Source organism: Cricetulus griseus, chromosome 7 (assembly GCF_003668045.3).
Source record: "Cricetulus griseus strain 17A/GY chromosome 7, alternate assembly CriGri-PICRH-1.0, whole genome shotgun sequence".
Lineage (NCBI taxonomy): Eukaryota > Metazoa > Chordata > Mammalia > Rodentia > Cricetidae > Cricetulus > Cricetulus griseus.
Window position 1 is genome coordinate 24,639,144 of NC_048600.1, and position 23,493 is coordinate 24,662,636.

A 23,493-nucleotide genomic window follows, 5' to 3' on the forward strand; every position below is an offset into this window, starting at 1 on the left:
TATGCTCCAGTGTAATAAATGAGTTAGATTAGAAAAATGAGACCACTGGAGAAAAACACACAGATCTATTTCTGACATTATCTCTAAAGAACAATTGTTTTACCTCTATACACACTATCAAAGTGAACATGCAAACAAATAATGAGTCTGATCATGAATATCAGTCTAGATAAAATCTAAAATGTGAATAGTGCTGAAAAGCAACCAAAGCAGGGACTCTTAAAAATTGCTAGGGAATTCAGGGGAAGGGAAGTAATGAGAAATCCCACCTGCAGTAGGATCAGAGAGAAATGGCTCCAAGGAAGCATGAGAATCTCTTCCAGTATGTTAATGGCTGTCATATGGATAAGAAAATAAAATGCACCATGTCATTCCACAAATCTTATGTGAGGCAATATAGAGATAGTGTAGGAAGCTACTGTTGATCAAACTGTTTTCTTTATCCTTATTATGTTTGAGTAACTTATTTAAGCTTATGCTGAGTAGTGATATATATATATATATGCATTCATATATACATACCTGCATGCACACACACACACACACACACACACACACACACACACACACACAAATACATCTATTTGGGACATACAAGTGCACATATTATTGTAGAGTATTTTCCCCAGTGTTATGCTTTTTTTCACAATATTTAGTCATAAATAAAGTATATGTAAAATGTTAGACATTCTATGGAATCTATGGAAAATCAGCTATAGACCTTTCATGAACTGATTCAAATATTAAATAATGATATACAAAAAGAAAAGTCTTGGATAACTCAAAGTGATGGGTCACATAGAGAGAAATATGATGAAAATGGTTTTAGTTCTTAGTTTTACTTCTTAGTCTTTTGCTTATTTTTATGACTAGAAAAATGTTTTGGTGGGGCTGGAGAGATGGCTCAGAGCTTCAGAGCACTGACTGCTCTTCCAGAGGTCCTGAGTTCAATTCCCAGGAACCACATGATGGCTCACAACCATCCATTATAAGATCAGGTGTCCTCTTCTGGTGTGCAGATATACATGCAGATACAAATAAACAAAATCTTTAAAAAATGTTTGGTAATTTCCTTTAGTTCATAGACATCTCAAGGAATAAAGCACAGTTCATGGTGTGTGAAGTTCTCAAATTTTACAGATCACAAATCTGTGGCTCCTTTTGTATTTGAAGTTAGTATTGACATGTTCAAGTTTTTAATCTTTATTGTATTCCTATCCAGGCTTCATTTTTTATACAAATAGATTCAAGTAATTATTTCTTATTCCTCTCTAGTCAATAATTTTATTTTCAAAACAAAGTTGGAACAAGATAAAGCAAGACATTTTATTGATAATTGCTTTTGTAATTCCAACTTGGTTATGCTACTAGCAAACTGCTATTCAAGTGGCAATCGGACTATGTCTCTATTGAGATGGAGCCCACAAATAGCTGATTTCCATCATTTATGCCATTTGGTACACAAACAGTTTACTGTTTTATTATGGACCATGAGACCACCAGCAATTTTGAAAGTAAGAACATGAGCACTGTAAATTGGACTAATGGAAACTTACAGAGCCAGTGAGCTTCAATGGACTTCTCATTGGGAATAATCCCAGAGAATATGAGTACAGAACGTGAGAAGTTGACTATGTTGGTTCGAATGAGAATGGCCTCCAAGGTATCAGACCTTTGAATACTTGGTCCCCAGTTGACAGACCTGTTTGGGAGGATTAGGATATGTACCCTCTATAGAAGTATCTCACTGAGGACTGGCTTTGAGGTTTCAAAATATTCATGCTCCTGTTCAAGATTTGAGTTCTCAGCTCTTCCTACTGTCATGCCTTTGCTCCTCAGTGATGGACTCTAGCCTTCTGGATGTAGAACATGCTTTTATGAGTTGCCTTGGTCACAGTGTTTTCTCACATCAATAAAAGTAAGTTGACCAATGAAAGAACCTTTCAATGTTGACATTGAAAGTGTTTGACATTGAGGTATTTTGGGTGCAGACTAGAACCTGTGGATCAGCTGGAAAGATTTCCAACTTCTTGTGTGGAAGGTTAAAAACACAATATCAGCAAAAATTGTTACAGAAATAGAGATATGTTCAAAAAGAGAAATTTACATTCAAGGGTAGAAGTAGTCTAGAAAGCTGGGCATATGAAAAAAAAAAAAAAAAAAAAAAAAAAAAAAAAAAAAAAAAACGGCACCATGAAGCTTATGACTCTTTATAGGCCATTCACATAGCACCTACCTTATCTTTTTTATTTAAATTCTTTAATTACTACTCATATTTACATATCCACTGCCCCATTCCCTAGCCCTCCAATCTTCCCAAATTCCCCACCAACCCCCTACCAACCCATCCCTCAACTCATGCCCTGGGATAGTGAGGCCCTCCGCCAGGGACCTTCAAAGTCTGTCATATCATTTCACCTGCCTTATCTTGTGTTTATATGCTTCTGGCTTTTTCACATTTGTTTATTCCATGAAACCCAGGTAAGAAATGGTTCCTAGTCTTTGCTCAGACAGCTGCCTTCCTTCATGTGTTACCTTCTTACCTCTTTCCACATAGCCTGATGTTCATACTACAGAAAGAGGCAATTACTTCCCATCATCTCCAATGTAGTCTTTAGAAATCTAGAGTATAAGAAAGAAACAACTCTGAATTCATAAAGATTTAACTTCGGCTCTTTGATATAATTTGTCTATCCCACTTGTCTTTAAACTTCTCATCTATAGAAAAGGAAAATTCTAATTTTGTTCTTTTTTGAGGATTATTAAAGTATCACTATATAAATTTTGGCTCAGTAATTAATATTAGTTCTCACTAGCCATGGGTTATGACTGATGTGACCATTTACAATGCCTGTAATTACATGAAGGCCTTAGAGTTTTCAAATCTCTTTAACAAATAAATCTATTTTATTAAGGTATTTTATTAAGGTTCACCACAGCATTGGTGGACCATTTTTTCTGCATAGTTTTCTGAGAAAATCCCTCTGAAATAAGTTTATATCCATCATAATATTCTTTACCACAGTATTATTATTATCATTAATGCTGATTCAGAAATAAAGATACTGAGATTTAGATAGATTAAGTGGACAGAGTGTACTAGCGACTAGCAAGCCAGCCTGTTGAATCTCTTTCTGGAATCAGAGCCTCAGTTTATGAGAAACTAAAGCAACCACTACTACTGAGAAACCAGAGCAAATTAAAACAGAACTTGCTTCTCACATAGATGATGTTGAGTTTCTGGGCCACTGATGTTACTTGAGTACTTCTTTCTACACATGGTGGAGGTTTAAAAGAATAACAATGAGTTCATAGCATATGATGATATTTTAGAATCTGAAGATTTTCTTTATCATGGTGTCCAATAACTTTGCAGCACCATGTCAGTAGTTACTTTCCTATTGCTATGACAAACAGTGTGTTGAAAAGCAATTCATAAGAAAGTTTATTTTGACTGACAGCTCCTCGGGAATAAGGATCCTCGATGGTGGTACAAACACAGCAGAAGGTGGCCAGATCATGGAGATGAGAGAGCACATCTTCAACTGCAAATATAAAGCAGGGTGAGTGAATTGGATTTGGAACAAAGCTATCAAATCTCAAAGTCCTTCCCCCAATGTTATATTTCTTCCAGAAAGACTCTGACCTTACAGATACCATAACTATCCCAATAAGTACCACCCATTGGGGACCAAATAGTCCAATGCTTCATCCATTTCTCAATCAAACTACCACAAGCATCAGCCTATCCTTTATCATGTGTGGAGACCAATGCATGTTGACACAAACTAGCTTTGGTATAACTAAATACAGTGGAAATACTCGTTTACAGTTAGTTAATAAAATTAAAATATGCAATTACAAATATTCTGGTCTTGTTGAAGTATTCTTCTCTACTAAGAGAGATTATTTTCAGCATGCAAAATGACTTTGAATAAAGAATGCACTTATTTTAAATTTTAATTATTAAGTTTGCAATTCACTGAACTGCAATTTATTGAGTTTTCATATACAAGTGAAAATTGTTGGTTCATTAAAAGGCCTATTTCATAAATGATACTATTATAAAATGCATGTTTAATATTGATTATAATTATATATTTATTTTACTTTTGTTTGCTTAGTTTATATGAGTTTTGTAGCTATTCTTACTGCTACCCTTATTATAATTTTAATGAATGTTCTGATACATTAATATTTGATAGATGTAAAAATAGTTCCTACTTTAAATTTTTAGCACTTCTATTGCTTTTCTGCAGTGCCAGTTTGTTCCCAGGGAACCATCTCTAAGGTTGTCATGGATTGGAAGTTTCTGTGGAGTGCTTTACTGATCAACATCTTCAGAGGAATGAAGACAAATCTGGCAGAAAGTGATTCTGAGGTAAAGAAACAAGAATCAAACTATGTGACAATCTGGAGTTATGTGAACCGGGTACTACTTTTCAGAATGGTGGTATGACCATCTTCATGTTTCTCCACTGAACCTCCCCTTTATGTGGGAAACCCTGCTTATCTGAGTGTAGTTACTTCAATGGGCAAGAGGCCTTTACTAATTTTCCTGAGAGATAGCTCTCGCTGAGGCTCTGCCCAAGGAACACCACACAGCACCAGGTGGGCTATAGTTGGTGATAGTGTTAGGTGGGAACAGCACAGACAGGTTTTATTCTTAAGGTACAATAACAGGATAGAGATTCTGTCACACAGACAGAAAAATGCATTTGGTGGAAAGGTTCCCATTATCATTTAAAGGAAGGAGACTTGACCACATTTCACCTATGAAGAAATATTTAGGCATATCTTATTATTGTTTGATTAGATAGTGACTGGGTTGGTTACCTGTATGTAGTAATCCTAATGAAAGCATGTCTATATTCTTGATCATTAACTTCCAACATTTTATGAACACTAATTATTGTGTAATTATTCATTGAATCTTTTCAGGGTCCAGTTCTGATATGATTCATATTCCTTTTAATCTTCCTCATTTAGGTAATAACTTATATAGTTGGATTTGGAAATAGTTAACAATCTCATCCACTAAGTCATATTACCAGTTTTCTGACACATTAAAACTGTAAATATTTTTCTTTCTCTTCATCTCCACTTTCTTTATATTAGACTTGGCATCAACCCCTGAGACAAAGATCAATCCTGAAGTATTGAACATTACAAAGAAATAAGAGAAAAAGTCTAAACTCTTGCTCCAACTTTGTCTCCAATTAACTCTAACCCCTTTACTGTAACTCATTTGAAAAATTATGGAGAAAATGGATTTATTTGTCCATTTATACCATGGTTAATTCTATAGGTCAACTTGATGGCCACATGATGTGCCCAGAGAGATGCTCATTATCTTGGGAATTTAAAGCAGATTTTTTTTAAAAACTTGACATTTAAATCAATAGACATATTTTCATACTTCATGTGAATGGAACTCACCCAATCATCAGAAGCACTGGATCAAACAAGTTATAACTGCCCATGGTGAAATTTATCTGCCCAGTGATAACAGATGAAAATACACCTGTGTCTACAGAAATTTACCATCTTTGCTCTTGACATTAACTCTGAATCTTTTTTACTTGCTAGACATCACAGTTACTTGTGTATGCATGTGCTAGAGATACATACATGCTATCCCTTTAGTTTATTTGGAAATGATACAATTTATTCCCTTTCTATAAGGTTCTTCTTTGTTCTTAAAAATAAAATGTAAGATTCTTTTTTATAATCTTTAACGAAAAAATGTGAAGTTGTAATGTTTAATTCATGATAATACTCTCTCACTTCAACTCTTAACAGCTATCCTCTACATCTAATATATTCACATAGGGTGCTTTCTCTTGAGTCTATGTATTGTCTGTTCCTGTGACATAGAAGATACAAAGCACAGACTGTGGATTTTGGATGGTAGTGGTCTACCTTTATATGTTAGTCATTCACAATATCTATCAGCAAGCAGAGGGAGGAACTAACTAGGAAATGGTGCTACTGTGAAGTAAAATCAACCTTACCCATTATCCAAAAGCAGTTGAGATGCCATAGAGGTTGAAAATATAACTATTAGGAGTTAAAGTACATTCTATCCTAGGTCATGGATCACTGAAGTTCTCGGGTAGACTTGTCAGGCTTCCTCTAGACATCCTACATCTCTCCAAAGCTAAGCAGTGTGCCGGGCATTTGTAGTCAGCATCAGTGAGTTATTTCTTTAATGACCAGTTGGTCTCATGAACATCATTCACTCAAATTGTCTTAGTGTGTCTCTTTGGGAAGCAGTTTGAAAAGTCAAGCATTACAATAACTGGAAAAATACGAAAACAGTAACAACAGTGGTTTTTGAAAGAAAACAATAAAAATTTCCTCTTTGCAGTTTAAGATCACCACAAAGAGGTTTTCATACACTTGTGCATTCACACTAGTCTACATCCAAATAGCCAAAGTTAGCAGAATGAAGGCAGATTTTGTCAGAAATATCTCTCCTATTCCTATTTGATCAATTTACTTGAGCATGACAAAGATATTTTGTATGAATTTTCATTAAAAATATGCAACATATATGCACATATAAGTTATTTCCTTGGTGATGGCTTAGTTGTAGAAGAGTGCTATGAGCAGTCTTACTCAGTGCTACATACAGGAGAGAGCCAGAGCACAAGAGTAGAGGTGTTTGACTTCAGAGTCTCAAGGAGGCTCTGGGACTATGTGGTTCAGCCTCTGGTCTTCATCTAGCAGGAGACATGCTCAGAGTCGCCCCACGTTTTCTCCTCCCTTCCAGGTGTAGTATTTCCTCTCTTATCTCAACTGTATGTAGGAGGACACAATTTGTAGCTATGTTTGGTCTGCAGAGGTTTGGTTTATGTGTTTTCCTCAAATGTGCCATGTTCCAGTGCATTGTGGTTCTTAGTTGTTCTAAGATTTGGTTGTTTATTGCCTGAAGGAGAAATTGACTCAGCTCAGTGACCCTGTTTTATCATCAATATCTTATCTTACTCACCTTCTTGTTTCTCTAAACATCTCATCAACAGTGAATATCCTTTCTAGAGTGATACATAAAAGAGTTAGGGTTTATAAGACAAGTTTTTCAGTGTAAGTTATGTTTTTGTCTTTTATTACTGTGTGAGGGGATTTGGCACTCTGTAAGCATCTTTTCCAGGTGAAGTATTATTCCATGCAATGCAGAAACATTCCCTTCACTTTAGGAAGGGTTCACTTCTTCCCTGGAGCATTTATGCTGCACATTAGATGCATGCATCTGAGCATTACTGCACTGCACTATTGTTAATTAGTCTTGAGAAAAGGAACTGTGCCAAATGAACATGACTGTTTCAACTCTTAGTCCATGGTAGGTACTTGCATGTATATTATAAATTATTTATTGAAGCTTAATGAAAATATATATTAGCATTTAACAATCCTTGGAATTTTATAGAAATAAACCACTTAGAATGTAAGAAAATTGTAAAGGAACTGTGAATAAGGTACATTTATTTCATTCCATGTGAATATTCATTTCTTTATTCAAGTAGGTATCAGATATCCATTGACCATTTATAGTATAATAGATAATATGCTAATTTTATAAAACTAAGACCTGTAGAAAACAAACAAGCATCAGCATGCTTAAGAGAAATTGCATCCCACCATGTCTTGCAGATTTTAACTAATTATATTAGAGCATGACGTGAAGAGAAAGAAGACATAGAGAAAAGACATTTAGACATCCTGGAGTTGCATCTAGCTGATTTAAGTAATAGGAAGAAGGAGGACAGGTGGGCTTGAGGAAAGGTTTTGTGGTGGGAAGGGAGAAGGTGCAGCATTTCAGGAGGTGGATGAGATTTGTAAAGAAGAATGTTGTACAAGTAAAAATGACTGAGTAAACATTAGATCTGATCCTCAAGTTGAGAAAATCATTGGTACCATTGAAAGGAGGAATTTACTAGAAATTTAAGGATTTGTATAGGAAAGGAAGAGAACAATGAAGAGAGACATGGCATAAATACATTGTGATGATGGTCATAATATCTCTAAAAAGATGAAACAAGGTTCTTGAACACTGAAGAGAAAGGCTAGGGAAATGCTGAGAGGTAGAAGAGCAGCTGCAAACAGAGCAGATGAGCTGATGACAGACGAGGAAAGCTGTTTATGGACATTGGAGAAGAGACCATGGACAGATAACTGGTGTGTGTGTGTGTGTGTGTGTGTGTGTGTGTGTGTGTGTGTGTGCACGTGTGTGTGTGTGTGTGTGTGTGTGTGTGTGTGTGTGTGTGTGTGTGTGTACTGTCAGAATAAAGGAATGCAGAATAGTCCCATAGTCATGTGAGGAAAGCAGATGACTGGTTTCCAAGTCTAAAAAAATCAGAATGGAGAACAACTATTTGATTCCATTGGTGAGGATTCCATAATTGAAGTAGTTTGAATGGATGAGAATAAAAATCACGTGAAAAGAAAATTATTTTTTCCAATAGAACTGAAAGTCAATGTTTGAATAAAAATTAGGTATTATTAATGAAAATAACCAATATGGTTCTATGGTTGGTCATTTCTTGAGATGCTGTGCATCATGACACAATAAACAATTAGCTAGATGGGCAGTAAGGCAAGGTAACATGTCAAAATCACAGACAAAAGATACTGGTACTGCTTTACATTTGTTTGTTCTGTGTCTTACATGAGTAAGAGTGTTCAACGATCCCAAGAAGGGGCTGGAGAGATTGCTTGGGGATTAATAGCTTTTGCAGAAAACCTGGGTTCAGTCCCCAAGACCTACAATGTGTCTCACATCAACCCTAACTATAGTTCAATATAGATATTGAACACCTTTGGTTCTTCATGGACTTCTTCTGCATTCATGTGATATACATAAACATTCTGGTGCACACACATACACATAAAAATATTTCATTAATTAATGATAGCATTTTTAAGAGTCCAGTAAGGAGAACCTTCATACTCACTGAAAAAAGGAAAAACAATGAAAGGGAGGCAGGGTGAATTAACATTCCTTTTTTAAATTAAGAGGAAAATATATTGAATTTAAGAGCCAAAAGATTTATCTTTAATGATTTCATCCAAGTATAATTTTGTTAATGCACTTTTCAAACGAGACATCGCTGAATAACCTTTGTACTAAAGAAAACAATTAGATGAAGAAATTAAATTTTTTTAGACAAAATTTGATTTCCTAAATTAATAATTTTACTTTTAAGTATGGTGACTTTTTCTGATAGACCTAATAGTTTACATTTTAGTAGTATTTTACTAATACTCTTGAATTTGTGTGAATATACTTATATTTTTATTTATATATTATATAATATATATTCATATACTTATTTATATATTTATTGTATATCCTTTCTAATTACACCAAGATCCTTTCTTACCCCTACCCACACATCTTCATGTTCTTTCTTGTTTTTTTTTTGAAAATTCATTCAGTTCAATTTGTGTTACTCAAAAACTGTCATGTGTCCTGCTCCCAGACAATACTTGACCAACGGCAGGTCACTCTCTCAACAAAAACTGACTGTCCTTCTTTGAGAAGCTATCAAATTCCACTAGCACCTTTTCCATGCTGGGATTTTGTGTGGCTTGTACTTGCACTGATCTTACACATTCAGTAACCATTTACTTTGTATTTGTATGTGCATCTGCCCTTCTAAGTACCCCCAAAACACTGTTTTCTTTTAATTACACATCACTTCTGGATCTTAAAATCTTTCTAAACCTTCTTTTACTGTGGCATCTGAGCCTTGAGGACACATGGAATGACATAGACATCCCATTTGGGACTGTGACTCTTAGTCTCTGAATGCTGATCAGTTAAGGGTTTCTTTATTAATTGCCATCTGCTGTGATTAAAAACCTGCTTTTGTGGTAGTGGGAAAATGCAATAATCTATGGGTATAATAATTAGGAATCATGTTGCTATCTGTCAATTTTGCAGAATACTAGTAGATTGTTCCCTAGGAACCAAGACTGGTTTCTAGCTACAGGTTCTTATCCCTGGCAATGGTAACTACTATGATTTCCATCTCATGGAACTATAATGCAATAGAAATTAAATCAAAATTTAAAAAGGATTGATTACGCTGGAAACACGTGTGTTCCAAATGCACCATTGGGCTTATTTTGCCACAACAGGCATTAATGAAAATGACAATTTTTCAGGTGGGTAAAAATAATGATTACTTTTCTCCTTGGACAGTGCGTGGAGGCCCTTGAAACACCATGGAAGGTAAGCAGTAGAGATGAAGTTTCTATGTCAAGATCAGCTTGATTTCTTCAATTTTATGACTCAATTATGTAATGCCTTCCACAATAATATCATACCATCAAGTTCTGGATGGTGACCAGTGCAATGTCAATAGCCTATAATGTTTTGGTAAGGTGGACTATGGGAAACTACTAGTCAACAGCTCATTAAAGAGAATAAAGTTTGGTCCTGAGGTTTTCATTTGATAAGATGTGGTATAGTTGGGGTGTTGTTTCTTGGTTATTGAACACTTCTATTTAAACTCATTTAATACTTGTATATGAATGTATTTTAAGAGGTTTCTACAGAAGTTAGTTTCCATACACATAGCTAATTGGGGAGCCAGCCTCCAGTCAGCACCAGGGTATGCAGAAACAAATCCTTGAATGCAGTGAGGGCTAGACTCTTCTATGTGATGAGAAAAAATAAGAAAGTACCTGCTTTCTGATGGTAACTTCCTCTACATTCATTTTAAATAATCCTCTCTCAGACTCTCTGTCTCCACACAGCTACATTCTTTAAATAAAGTTGAATATCTCTCTTTACATATATACATCTCTCTTCTACATGGCCATGAATCTCTACACACAGTTACATCTATTTCCTCTTCTACGACTCTTTTCTATACAGATTCATCTTCCTTGCCTCCACACAATTGCAAATCTCTACACAGCCACAGCTACACATCTCATTTACATAACGCTCTGCTCTCTCGCCATAATTTACACAGTTTCTAGGCACAGCTCCTCTATGTAGCAACAGCTCATTCACACAGCGTTCTTTCTCTCCCTCTCTCTCATACTTCTACATCATTTACTCTTTACTCACTTACTTTCTCATGCATTCTTTCTTTCACACTTCTCTCGTACTTCTTCATCTCTTAAGTCCTCTCTATTCTCTCTCTGCCCATTCAGCTATATCCCTCACTCAGCACACATGTGTGCGCGTGCGCGCACACATACACACACACACACACACAGACACACACACACTGCCCAGCTCTTTTCACAGCAGCTGTCTACATAGTTCTACATACCACTCCTCTCATGGCCAAAACTCTGGACAATTATATATTATATTTTTGGGCCTGCCTCATTCTTATGATAAGACACACAGATTGTCTCACACTAGGGATGTCACATCGATGGATCAGTGAGTAATGCTTGGTTCTCAGACAGAAACTAAACAGTTAGTTGGCTGAACCTTGAGCCTGTAACAAAAACTGAGGCTGAGACTACTGCAAAAACACCTGGGAAAATGACCTCATGTATTTGTCTCTAGAGGCAAACAGATATTTCCTGGGGCAACTAGTTTTTTTTTTTTTTGCATTTGTTCTAAAGTATAAACTTAGTTGTCTTTGTGACTTAAAATAACTATTACATTCTTATGTCAATCTGAATAAAGAAAAATATCCTAGTATTATTTCTGTGCATCAGAAGTATACAGTTAAGCCAAAATCATCTTCTTCATCATCCACAGCTATATGTGTGTCCAATAGATGTGATATTTACATGAGGTAAACACACAAGCAGTGGGGAAACACCTGTAGCACTTCTTAGGGAAGAAATGAAATGGCAGAGGAGAAAAATTACCGACAAGAGCAATTGCTTTCCACTGTTAGTGACCTCACAGACTTTGCCTGGTAGTGCTGCCCAATACACAGTCATTCATTTGACTCTAGTTGTCACCTGCTGTATTCTCTCAGCTTTCTCAGATCTCAGAACTTATGACTTTTCCCAAAGAGTCTTTAGCTTACTCCCTTCTTTACCACATTCCACTAGCATAAAGGAAATTGAAAACACCAACATTTGTTTAAGCATTTAATGTCATAGATACAAGTACACAAGTGTCAATGTTTAAAAATAATTTCCAGGGACTTGAGAGGTGGCTCAGCAATTAAGAGCACTTTCTGTTCTTTCAGAGGAGATGAGTTCAGTCCCCAGTCCCTGTATCTCAAGTTCCTCAGGACCCAACGCCCTCTTCTGTCCCCTTAGGGAACCAAGCTCATTGGCATACTTACACACACACACACACACACACACACACACACACACACACACACACACACACCATGGAATATGTTTTGTGTTGGACAACTACACTGGAACATAGTACTTTCTTTCAAAGAGGGATATTTCAAGAAAAAATAGTTCATGAAATGACTCAACTAAGGAATCATCTCATTTTATCTGTACTTTTCCAGTCTTTAAAATCTTTTAAAAAGATCTTTTTACTTATTGTAGTTGGATTGGAAAAAGTCTCAAATGTTTGGAGGTGATAGTATAAGGTATCTTTGGACAAAAATGTACAATCTCTTTGTACTTTGAAATTGGAAGTTGATAGTGCATTTATTTTCATAAATAACAGTTTTAAATAAACTAGATTTACAGAAATGTCTTTACATTTTTTTTAGTGTTTACTCCCATTTGACAACCAAAAGGAAGATTCCCTTTGTAGTAAAACTTGCAGTTCTAACTCGTACAACCACTTTGGAAGTCAGTATGGGGACTCCTCAGGAAAATGGGAATCAGGCTACCACAAGATCCAGCAATTCAACTCTTAGGCATATACCCAAAAGAAGCACATTCATACAACAAGGGCATCTGCTCAACCATGTTCATAGCAGCACTATTTGTAATAGCCAGAACCTGGAAGCAACCTAGATGCCCCTCAACTGAAGAATGGATAGAGAAAATGTGGTACATTCACACAATGTGGTACTACTCAGCTGAAAAAAAAAAACAATGGAAACTTGAAATTTGCAGGCAAATGGATGGAACTAGAAGAAACCATTCTGAGCGAGGTAACACAGTCACAAAAAGACAAACATGGTATGTACTCACTCATATGTGGATTTCAGACATAGAGTAAAGGATTATCAGCCTACAATCCACATTTCCAGAGAAGCTAGTAAACAAGGAGGACCCTAAGAGAGACATATGTGGTCCCCTGGAGAAGGGGAAATGGACAAGATCTCCTGAGAAAATTGGGAGCATGGGAGGAGGGAAGAGGGAGCTAGGAGAATGAGAAGGGGAGAAGAGGAGGGGTGAGGAAGACATGATGGGGCAGGGAGATTGAGTTGGGGGAAGAACAGAAGAGAGCAAGATAAGAGACACTATAATGGAGGGAGACATTATAAATTCAAAGAGAAATCAGGCACTGGGGAAATGTCTGGAGAGCTGAGGGGATGACACCAGCTAACAATCTGAGCAAGAAGAGGCTACCTTAAATGCCTTTTCCTGATAATGAGATTGGTGACTAAATTATATGCCATCCTACAGCCTTCATCCAGCAGATGGTGGAAGTAGAAGCAGACATCCACAGCTAAACCTTGAACTGAACTGAAATCCATTTGCAGAGAAAGAGGACTGGTGAGCAAAACGGTCCATACCAGGCTGGTGAAACCCACAGAAATAGCTGACCTGAACAAGGGAGAGCTCTTGGTTCCCAGACTGATAGCTGAGAAACCAGCATGGGACTGATCCAGACCCCTTGAATGGGGCCCTTGTAGTGGATCAGTATTTATCCCTAGCATAGGAATGAACTTTGGGAGCTCATCCCACATGGAGGGATACTGCCTGAGCCTAGACACAAGGGGTTGGGCCTAGGCCCTATCCCAAAGGATATGACAGATTCTGAAGACCCCCCCCATGGAAGGGCTCACCCTCTCTGGGGTGCAGAAAGGGTATGAGATAGGTAAGGCGTTAGTTGGGGGGAGGGCAGGGAGAGGGAACTGGGATTGACATGTAAAATAATCTTCTTTCTAATTAAAACGAATAAATTTTAAAAACTTACAATTCATTGGATGAAGTTTCTAAATTGAGATTTCCATAGTTTCTACTTAACAAGGTATGTAAATACTCAAAAAACTCATATGATTGCACAATCTATTCTTTAAATGATTTGTTTAAGAACGGCAAATAACCAAATATGATAATTAATTATTTCAAAACAACTGTTCTGAACAGCTCCAATGTTTTAGTTGAGAATGAAAAGGATCAGTCATAGGAAGGGTAAGTGTAAATAAGACATACATATTATGGCCCAGGTTTCATAGAATAAATGTTGAGGACATTGGAAGGTGCAGAAATAAGACCATCAAAAAACACACTGTGAAAGGCAGTACGGATTTTGATTAATAACAAACATAACTGAAAGAAGGAAAGAAAAAAGGTTGTCACTGACTAATTCATTCAACAGACCCCAGGGGGTCTCATAAAGAAAGAAAGAGGTAAATAGGGTTGTCTGGGAATGCACTGGGGAAACCTTAAAAGTTTAATATCAAATAAGCAATGGATTCTTTTTGTAGAGCTATATCCCTTGCCATAGCTGACTTTCATACTGAAAGTTACCCATTCTTTATCTGAAATTCAAACTTAACTGTGTATCCTCAATTTTTGTTTGCTAAAACTGACACCTTAGATGTTGCTTGACAAAAAAGACTTTGAAACTTTATTGGTCTATTTATTATTTATCTACTGTGGCAGTATGTTATTTCATATGATTCTCAACACAAACTAACATATTTTTTAAAACCTGCATACCAAATGATAAAATGGAAATCTGGTTAAGTTAACCTAAATATAAACTTCAGTCTATGCAGAAGCAAATTTTGAGGCTGATTTATACCTAGTAGAAATAAAAAATCTTAAGCAAAAAATTCCCTTGAAGTTAATAACATTGCATTTCAACATATGTATACAACTGTTGACACATGAAATGGAAAATGTAGTGTTTGGAGAGATAATTTTGAGGGGATCTCTTATCTATACAGTCAACAAACTTCGGTGCTTTAAAGTAGTTAAGGAAGGCAAATCAAGGCAATAAAATTCTTCCAGCCACACGGAACCTTCTAGAAGAGAAAGTGGGAGATACCCTTGAAAGTATTGGTACAGGAGACCACTTCCTGAACATAACACCAGTAGCACAGATATTGAGATCTACAATTAATCAATGGGACCTCCGGAAACTCAGAAGCCTCTGTAAGGCAAAGGACATAGTCAGGGAGACAAATCGACAGCTCACAGAATGGGAAAAGATATTTACCAACCCCACATCTGACAGAAGGCTGATTTCCAAAAGATACAGTGAACTCAAGAAGCTAGCCACCAAAACACCAATCGATGAAACTAAAAAGTGGGGCACAGAACTAAATAGAGAATGTTCAACAGAAGAATCTGAAATGACTGAAAGACATTTAAGAAAGTGCTCAAAATCCTTAGCCATCAGAGAAATGCAACTCAAAACAACTCTGAGATACCATCTTACACTGGCCAAAATGGCTAAAATCAAAAACACCAATGAAAACCAATGCTGGAGAGGATGTGGAGAAAAAGGAACACTCCTCCGTTGCTGGTGGGAGTGCAAACTTTTAAGACCACTCTGGAAATCAGTATGAGGATTCCTCAGGAAAATGGGAATCAGTCTACCTCAAGATTCAGCAATTCCTCTCTTGGGCATATACACAAATTATGCATGTTCATACAACAAAGACATATGTTCAACCATGTTCATAACAGCATTGTTTGTAATAGCCAGAACCTGGAAGCAACCTAGATGCCCCTCAACTGAAGAATGGATAGAGAAAATGTGGTACATTTACACAATGGAGTACTACTCAGCAGAAAAAAGCAACGGAATCTTGAGATTCGCAGGCAAATGGATGGAACTAGAAGAAACCATCCTGAGTGAGGTAACACAGTCACAAAAAGATAAACATGGTATGTACTCACTCATATATGAATTTTAGACATAGAAGACAAGATTACCAAAGGAACATTCTAAATAAATATAGAGAGGAGAATACTTAAACAAGCTTTGCAGTTGAGAACATCAACTAGGAGCATTTTCATGAACTAACACAAAGTAACACCCTACATGATGCTTTACTGCTGATAATGAAATCAGTTCTAGTTATCCACATTGAAATAGTGATATAAATCATTGAATTTCATGAGTTTATTGGTTAAACATGAAGATGTTTTTTCCAGCTATATCAAAATAGTCTTTAATGGATTAAAGTAGGTAAGACTCATACTTTTATGCAAATAGAATAAGTACCCCTGAAAATAATCTAACTTGTTTCATCTGGAATACTATAATAATAACTAGCTTACTAAGAGGCTTAACTACCTATATCATATTTTGTTTAAATTAGAGCAAGATGGTATCTATTCTAGAAGTCAGAAACACACACACACACACACACACACACACACACACACACACACACACACACGAACAAACAAACAAATACCAGGCTAGGTGATTTTGAAAGAAAAATACTGCAAGGATTTCGGTTCCCTTAGCCTTTGTGAACAAACTCTTTGTGAATGTCACCAGGTATGCAACTGCTTAGTTAAACCAGTGTATGTGTCTGAAGCATCCAGTAACCATATCTTTCCTTCTCTTTTCTAGTGGCTAGAAAAGTCAGCTAGGTACACATAATTATGGAGGTATATAATTAACTATGAAATTAAATACAAAATGAGTCTAAAAGTCTCCAATACACAAATCACATTGGCTACAAAGAAATTTGATTGTCATGTAGCCAATTTCAAGTGACTTGAGGGTCAGAACTGATAGGAAGGTGAGCTAGTGAAGCCATGGTGATAGGATTGGAAATGAGAGGTGGAAGAGCACTTAGAAGTGAGGACAGAAAGAAACTGCAATACTTATCTGTTCCATTTTGCTGTGATTACACACCCTCTCACTTCAAGGCTAAGTGGATTTCAAAATGATCCCACTACCACAGAATATTACTGCACTGGCACTACATAGATCATTACAAGCCATGAGAATTGGGTATTCAGACTTACAATCAAATGAGAAAAAAATGCAGAGTATATATGTAAAGGATTCATGAAAAACACAGAAAATAGACATCTATAATAATTAATATCATGATTTCAAACTTCTATTCATCTGCTAAAGAAAATTTTAAGATAATTCACAAGTATATCTAAGGCACAGGCTATGGTTAAAAGTAGTATTTTTTATTTTCTCTTAGATGTGGTTTCTTGAAGAGACCAAAAGTAGTAACAAAAATTCCATGGAAACCTGTTCCCTCCCTGAGTAACCATCAGTTGCCAATAGGTAGTTAGCTGGGGTGGGATTGAAAGAGGCCCTCTGCCATCTATATTGAGACTTTACCTGGCTTGATCTTGTGCTGGTATGATGCATGCTATATAGACATTGTGAGTGCATGTGTGCAATGACCTTGTCATGTCTGGCAAATAATGTCTCACTGTAGACATCTACTACTCTTGACTCTTACATTCTTTACAACAATCTCTGATAATCTTGAACATTCTGTCAGCACTAAGTAGACTCAATGGTTTTTGAATTTGGCATTGAAAAGTGGTGAGAGTGGAGGATTTAGAGAATGAGGAATGAATTCTATCAAAGCACATCATATGCATGTAGAAAACTCACAATAAAAAGTATAAGACCATAATATTAATTAACAAAAAACTACTCCATGGAAAGCAAAATTGAGCAATCAACATTATCAGCGTTTTCTTCTTCTTAATATAAAGAATAGTTTTCTTCTTCATCCTCCCAAATTAATCTCCCCTTGTTGGTACTCACAATATTATGGCAAGAAAATAAATAAACCTGAAAAGTATTTGCTACCACTCAAACCACCCTAGCATATATGCTATTGTACATCTTATACCCATAAGAAGCTTCTGCATTTTTGGCCAGTGACCTTAGAAGTGGAAAATGCCAAAATTACAATGATCAATCAATCAGTGTTTGACCTGATTAATAGCACACTCTTTGGTCTTTTAATGTCTCATGATTGCCCCTTGAGATGGATGAATAGAACCACTTTGTACTATACAAATTTAGAATGTAACTTCCTGAAAAAGACTCTTTATTAAAAATGATGACAAATTGGTTTCAGAAAAAGGAAATCCTAATGGGAATATAGATGAGTGTATCACATTCAGATCAGAACAACTCCACAGATATTCAGGGAACAGCATCAGCTTTCAAGCTCCAAGGATTTGAGGTCTCATGGTCAAAGACAATTCTCCAGTCATTTAAGGTGAAGAATCACTTACATATTAAAAGTTCATATCAAAAAATCTATAGTGAAGTTTAATTTAGGTAGGACTGATGAAATGGCTCAGTCAGTATGGCTCTCAAGCTAGCCAGTTAGTCAAATCAGTGAGTTTCAGGTTCAGTGAGAGACCATGTACAAAAGCAAAGTGTAGAAGAATCAGTTGCCATTGATCTCTGGCATCCATGTGTACCCATAGAAACACATACATTCATACATATATACATACATACATACATACATACATACATACATACATACTCAAAAACACACAGTCAAATGAGAACAAAAAAAGCCTACCAACTATTTCCTATGGCCATCATTGTGTTTGTGGGAATGCTTGTTTCTTAAAGCAACATAAAAATGAATATCCAAAGTGTAATATTGATCTGGGCAACTCCACCATCTAGCAAAAAGCATACTCTCTCTAGCACTATGGATAGAAGAAGAAATACATTCACATTTTTACCAATGCATTAATATAAGCTAATGCAATGCCAGGATTTGAGGATATTGGAAGACAAAGGAAACAGCAGCATGAATCTTCCATTCAGGGGTACTAGGTCATGTACTGAGAAGAAGAGAAATAAATCTGATAAATAATGAAGCCTAGAAAGCACCAGTAATGCAAAAATATTTAAATTAGACTTCACAGGGAATGGCAAAGGCAAGTGAGGTGGTTCAAACTGTGACACTAGCATTCAAGGGTCTGCAATAGGAGGATTTTGAGTTTGACGCTAACCAGGGTCACAGACTGAAACCCATTCTCAAACAACAATAATAGCACCACAATTCATAATATTAAAAGAAAATAAAACCAGTTGTACTGGGTAGAATGTGAGATAAATTTAATTTGTGTTTTAAAATATGAACCAGTGTTATTTGGATGAAATCAAGAATGTTCTATAAATAGTACAGAATAATAAGAGGATTTAATAGCACCCATCATCTGATACATATATGTAAAACACACAGAGTGAACAAGGGAGGTGGAGAGAGAAGGGGGAATCTAGCAATAGATAATGGGATTCCAAAAAACACAGGGCATTATTAAAGAATAAAAACACGTTCATGGTTATAACTATTAGCCTTAGACTTAGAATCCCTGATTATAGACTGTATGAACTATCAGATGTAACCTTGAGAAAAGCAATTAACTTAAACTTGTCTTAGATTTATTTTGCTGGCTTGTGATTCTCATTATATCCCATTTATTACTATAGAAATAGCTCACAGATATCAGTGGCAATTGTTTATATTTTAAAATAAAATAACTATATAATTAGTGATAAAAGTAAAAGAAAAGGTCTTTCGGTCAGCATTTCTGTTGTGTCTTCTCTGTGACCTATGCCACACTGGTCACTTCAGAAAACTAAAGCAGCTCTACTAGTACATGGTTTAAAGCAGGAATACAAACTGCATAATACTGAACCCAACTCTTATCTGCATTCTTCATATCTCCCAGATTCCCTCCTTCACACTCTCCGGGTGTCTGTGGCATCAACAGAGATACCCTGCATCATTTATGAACTGAGAACAGAAGACCCAAGTTCGACTTTAATCGTACATGTTTCTATCTTCATCATAATTTCATCAGTGTGTTTCTTTGTGAGAAAATTGGAATGATAAATCCCTACCTTGCCTAGCTCCATGAATCTTTATGAAGACATATGTGAAATTATTTTGAAAAATGTGCAACAATAAATAGAGTAGATACATGTAGGGAATCTATTCAGTTTTCAGAAAATAAGTAAGTTGTGGCTGGTTGAATAGAATGGATTTTACAATGTATATTACAGGACATTCAACATAGTATATGTTTCTCTGAGTGTTTATGTTATAGCTACAATGTTATCATGTTTGGTCATGATGGTTGACGAATATAAAAGCTGTTACAATGCTTTCCCTAAACTGTAGTAGAAAAACTTGCAAACAAAAAGTCTCACATCATAATTAACCATTCTAAAAGTATGCACGTTATAATGAAGAGTTCTACCATTTCAACAAACATTTAGAATAGCCATTTGGGGTAGAGGCTATATATCATAGCACTGGATTTTATACTTTCACTATTAAATATATTTTAAGAACTTACCCACTACCAAAAATGAAGGACCTAAGAAAGTTAGGGATAGAAAAATAATTCTCTTTGTACCTTCTTTTCAGTCTTTTTTTAAGTTTATATGTACATGTGTCTGTGTATATGCATGTCATGTATGTGTGGATACACACAGATGCCAAAAGAGAGCATCAGTTCCCCTGGAGCTGGAGTTGCACACTCCAGCGGTACAAATGTACAGAGAACCAAACTGGCATATTTAGGCGGAGCAGCATCCTTCTTCACTTCTGACCTATTTCTCCAGGCCCACAAGGCTTTCTTTGTTTGTTTGTTTGGGTTTTTTGTTTGTTTGTTTAGGTATTTTATGACCTCCAACAAACATAATTGAGTTTGGGTCTCTTATTACATGTTTATCAAACAAAAAACAACTAACAATGGCCCACTCTGCAAGTGTCAATCATGAGTGACAGCTGAAACAACCGAACATAAAAGAGTGGGACAATAAGCCACTAGCACAGAACAAGTCCTTCAAAATTATGGGGGTGGGCTAGCAGTGGAGGTGGGGGGAATTAAAGGAGGAGAGGGAAGGGGGAGCTGTGGTTGGTATGTAAAAATGAGTAAAATTGTTTTTAAGATTATTGGCACCTTTCATTAAAAGCATGCCTTACTCATACAGTGAACACATATTTGGATTGGGTTTACCTTCAGTTTCCAGAGGAGGGAGAAAATGTAACTGTTACATCTCAGGATGATGCTAGAGACACAGAAGCATATATCACCTCCTGCTTAACAATAATTTATCATTTTTTTAAAACTTTAAAATGATCTTTTCTCATTTTACATGTCAATCCCAGTACCCAAACCCTCCCCTCCTCCTGCTACTTCCAACTTCTCCGCACTCCACCCCCATCCACACCACAAAGAGGGTAAGTCTTCCTGGGGGGAGTCAACAAAGTCTAGGACACCACTTTGAGGCAGGATGAAGGCCCTCCCCCTTGTATGTAGGCTGAGCAAGGGATCCCACCAAAGAGAATGGCCTCCACAAAGACATTTCAAGCACTAAGAATAAATTTCGGTCCCACTGCCAGTGGCCCCACAGACTGACCAAGCCACACATCTGTCACCCACATTCAGATGGTCTAATTTTGTCCTATGCAGGTTCCCCCACACTCAGTCCAGAGTCATTGGGCTCTAACTTGCTCAGGTCAGCTGTTTCTGTGGGTATCTCCACATACAAAGAAAGGAACTTTAAGCCACTAGCACAGAACAAGTCTGTTACAATAAATCTTTCCGCCAAAAGCAGCCCGAACCCTACCACCATGTGGGCGGTATCCGCCAGCCTGAGTTCTGCCCACCAAGTTAAGGTCCCAATTAATGCACAGAGACTTATATTAGGTACAAATGCTGCTTGGCTAGTGACTAGGATTCTATCTGTTAGCTCAGTCTTAATTATCAAAAATCTATATATTTTATAAGACTTACCTTATCGGACACCTTCCATTGGTGTCTTCCCTTGCCGGTGGATCACTTCTTCCAACGTTTATGTCTGAGTCTCCCTGATATGTCATTTCCTGCCTGGATCATCACTTCTTTACTACATTTCCCAGAATCCTCTTTGTCTCCTAGTCCCGTCTAACTTGCTGCCTCATTGGACAAACATTGCTTTATTCAGCAGTCAATAAGATGAACATAAACAGAAGTATATTCCCCATCACAAGTCCTTTAAAATTATGTGGGTGAGTTTGGGGGTGAGTTCAGGAGATGATGGGGAACTCTGGGTGGTATGTAAAATGAATAAAATTTTTCAAGAAAAGAATTATCTGATATCTCCATGTTTGGACACAGACAGTCTTTCAGTTCTACTGGTAAGTTACTTGAGTGGTCAAAGTCCTCTTACTTGCCTATGGCCATGTAGACATAACATGTAGTATCAAAACCAAACTGATATCCTCTATGGAGATAGGATTGGGCATGCTGGAAATCCCTAGGTCCAAAGTTCATCCTGTAAGGTGAGAAAGGGCAAAAGAGCTTGTGTAAATGTCAACGATATCCTACAGTTCTTAGGGGTATAGAGGTGGAGCAGCAAACAGGATCAGGTTATAGCCCACTTGTTCACCCATTATTTGAGGTTCAGTTGAAAGCAGACACAGGGATTATTGAATACAAATGTAGATTTGAACACCAGATTCTGAAAGTAATTTGATTTATTTATGTAATCAAATCTTAGGGATCCTATCTTCATCCCTGACGTTAGAGTTTTGCCAAGCAAATACTTTCCTATCTCCACCTCAGACAGGTAATAAAGCTATTAGGGCTTTGAGTAGAGGAAGCAAATTTACTTCTTGGTGTTGTTTTTTAATATGTTCACATTTTTTTCCAAACAGAATCTAATGTAACCAAGGATGACACTAAACTCCTGAACCTTCTGCCTCTACTTCCCTAGAGCTTGGAATATGGGTTTGTGACAACATGTCTACCATTTTTTCTGGGATCATTCCAGGACTTTGTACATGCTAGGCAATCACTTTACTGAGTTCTGTCTACAGCTCCACTATGTGACAACATAATCTAAACAAACAAATAGGAAAAGCACTGGGCTGTCAGCCCAGGAAGTTTGGAGGACAGACCACTGGCTATTATTTTAGAGGACTGCATTCTGTTTTACACTGATAATTTACTGTATGTGCAAAACATAAGGTATTTGCCTCTGACATTTTAGTCTTTCTTCTTTACACATGCATGTAGATTCAGTTTATTTATTTCTGCTACTTATGAATTTCACAAAAAACAATACAAGTCCATTATTTACAAGACTTGAAGCCTCAGCAGCTAGTGAGGAAAATCACATGATAAGCATTAAGCAGGCCTTTCCTCTAATGTTATAAATTTACTTAAAGAATCTCTTTTTTATTATTGAGACTGCAGCTAGTTAATACTTTATTACAACATTCATATTAGAATTAGATTACCTAGATATCTCCAAAGTACATGCTCTATTCCATCTAAATAAGCATGAAGAAAGATTACTATGAAGCTGAATGTTGTCAGTTCAAAGTGTTCAAAGTAAGATAAGAGCTCCCATTAATAAATTATCTTGATAGACATTGTATT

At 36.5% G+C, this 23,493-nt stretch overlaps 1 long non-coding RNA gene across 2 annotated transcripts; it reads right to left on the bottom strand.

The window, feature by feature from the left end:
• Positions 1-2,369: 2,369 nt before the first annotated feature.
• On the bottom strand, positions 2,370-21,998 carry LOC107977847. 2 transcript variants are annotated; one of them, XR_004770847.1, is made up of 3 exons: positions 21,865-21,998; positions 3,223-3,545; positions 2,370-2,622 (listed from the first exon to the last, which is right to left on the bottom strand). It is a non-coding gene; the product is annotated as an uncharacterized LOC107977847 (long non-coding RNA). The 2 variants fall into 2 exon arrangements; XR_004770846.1 differs by lacking the exons at positions 2,370-2,622; positions 21,865-21,998 and adding an exon at positions 4,225-4,729 and having other exon boundaries at positions 3,011-3,545.
• Positions 21,999-23,493: the final 1,495 nt, after the last annotated feature.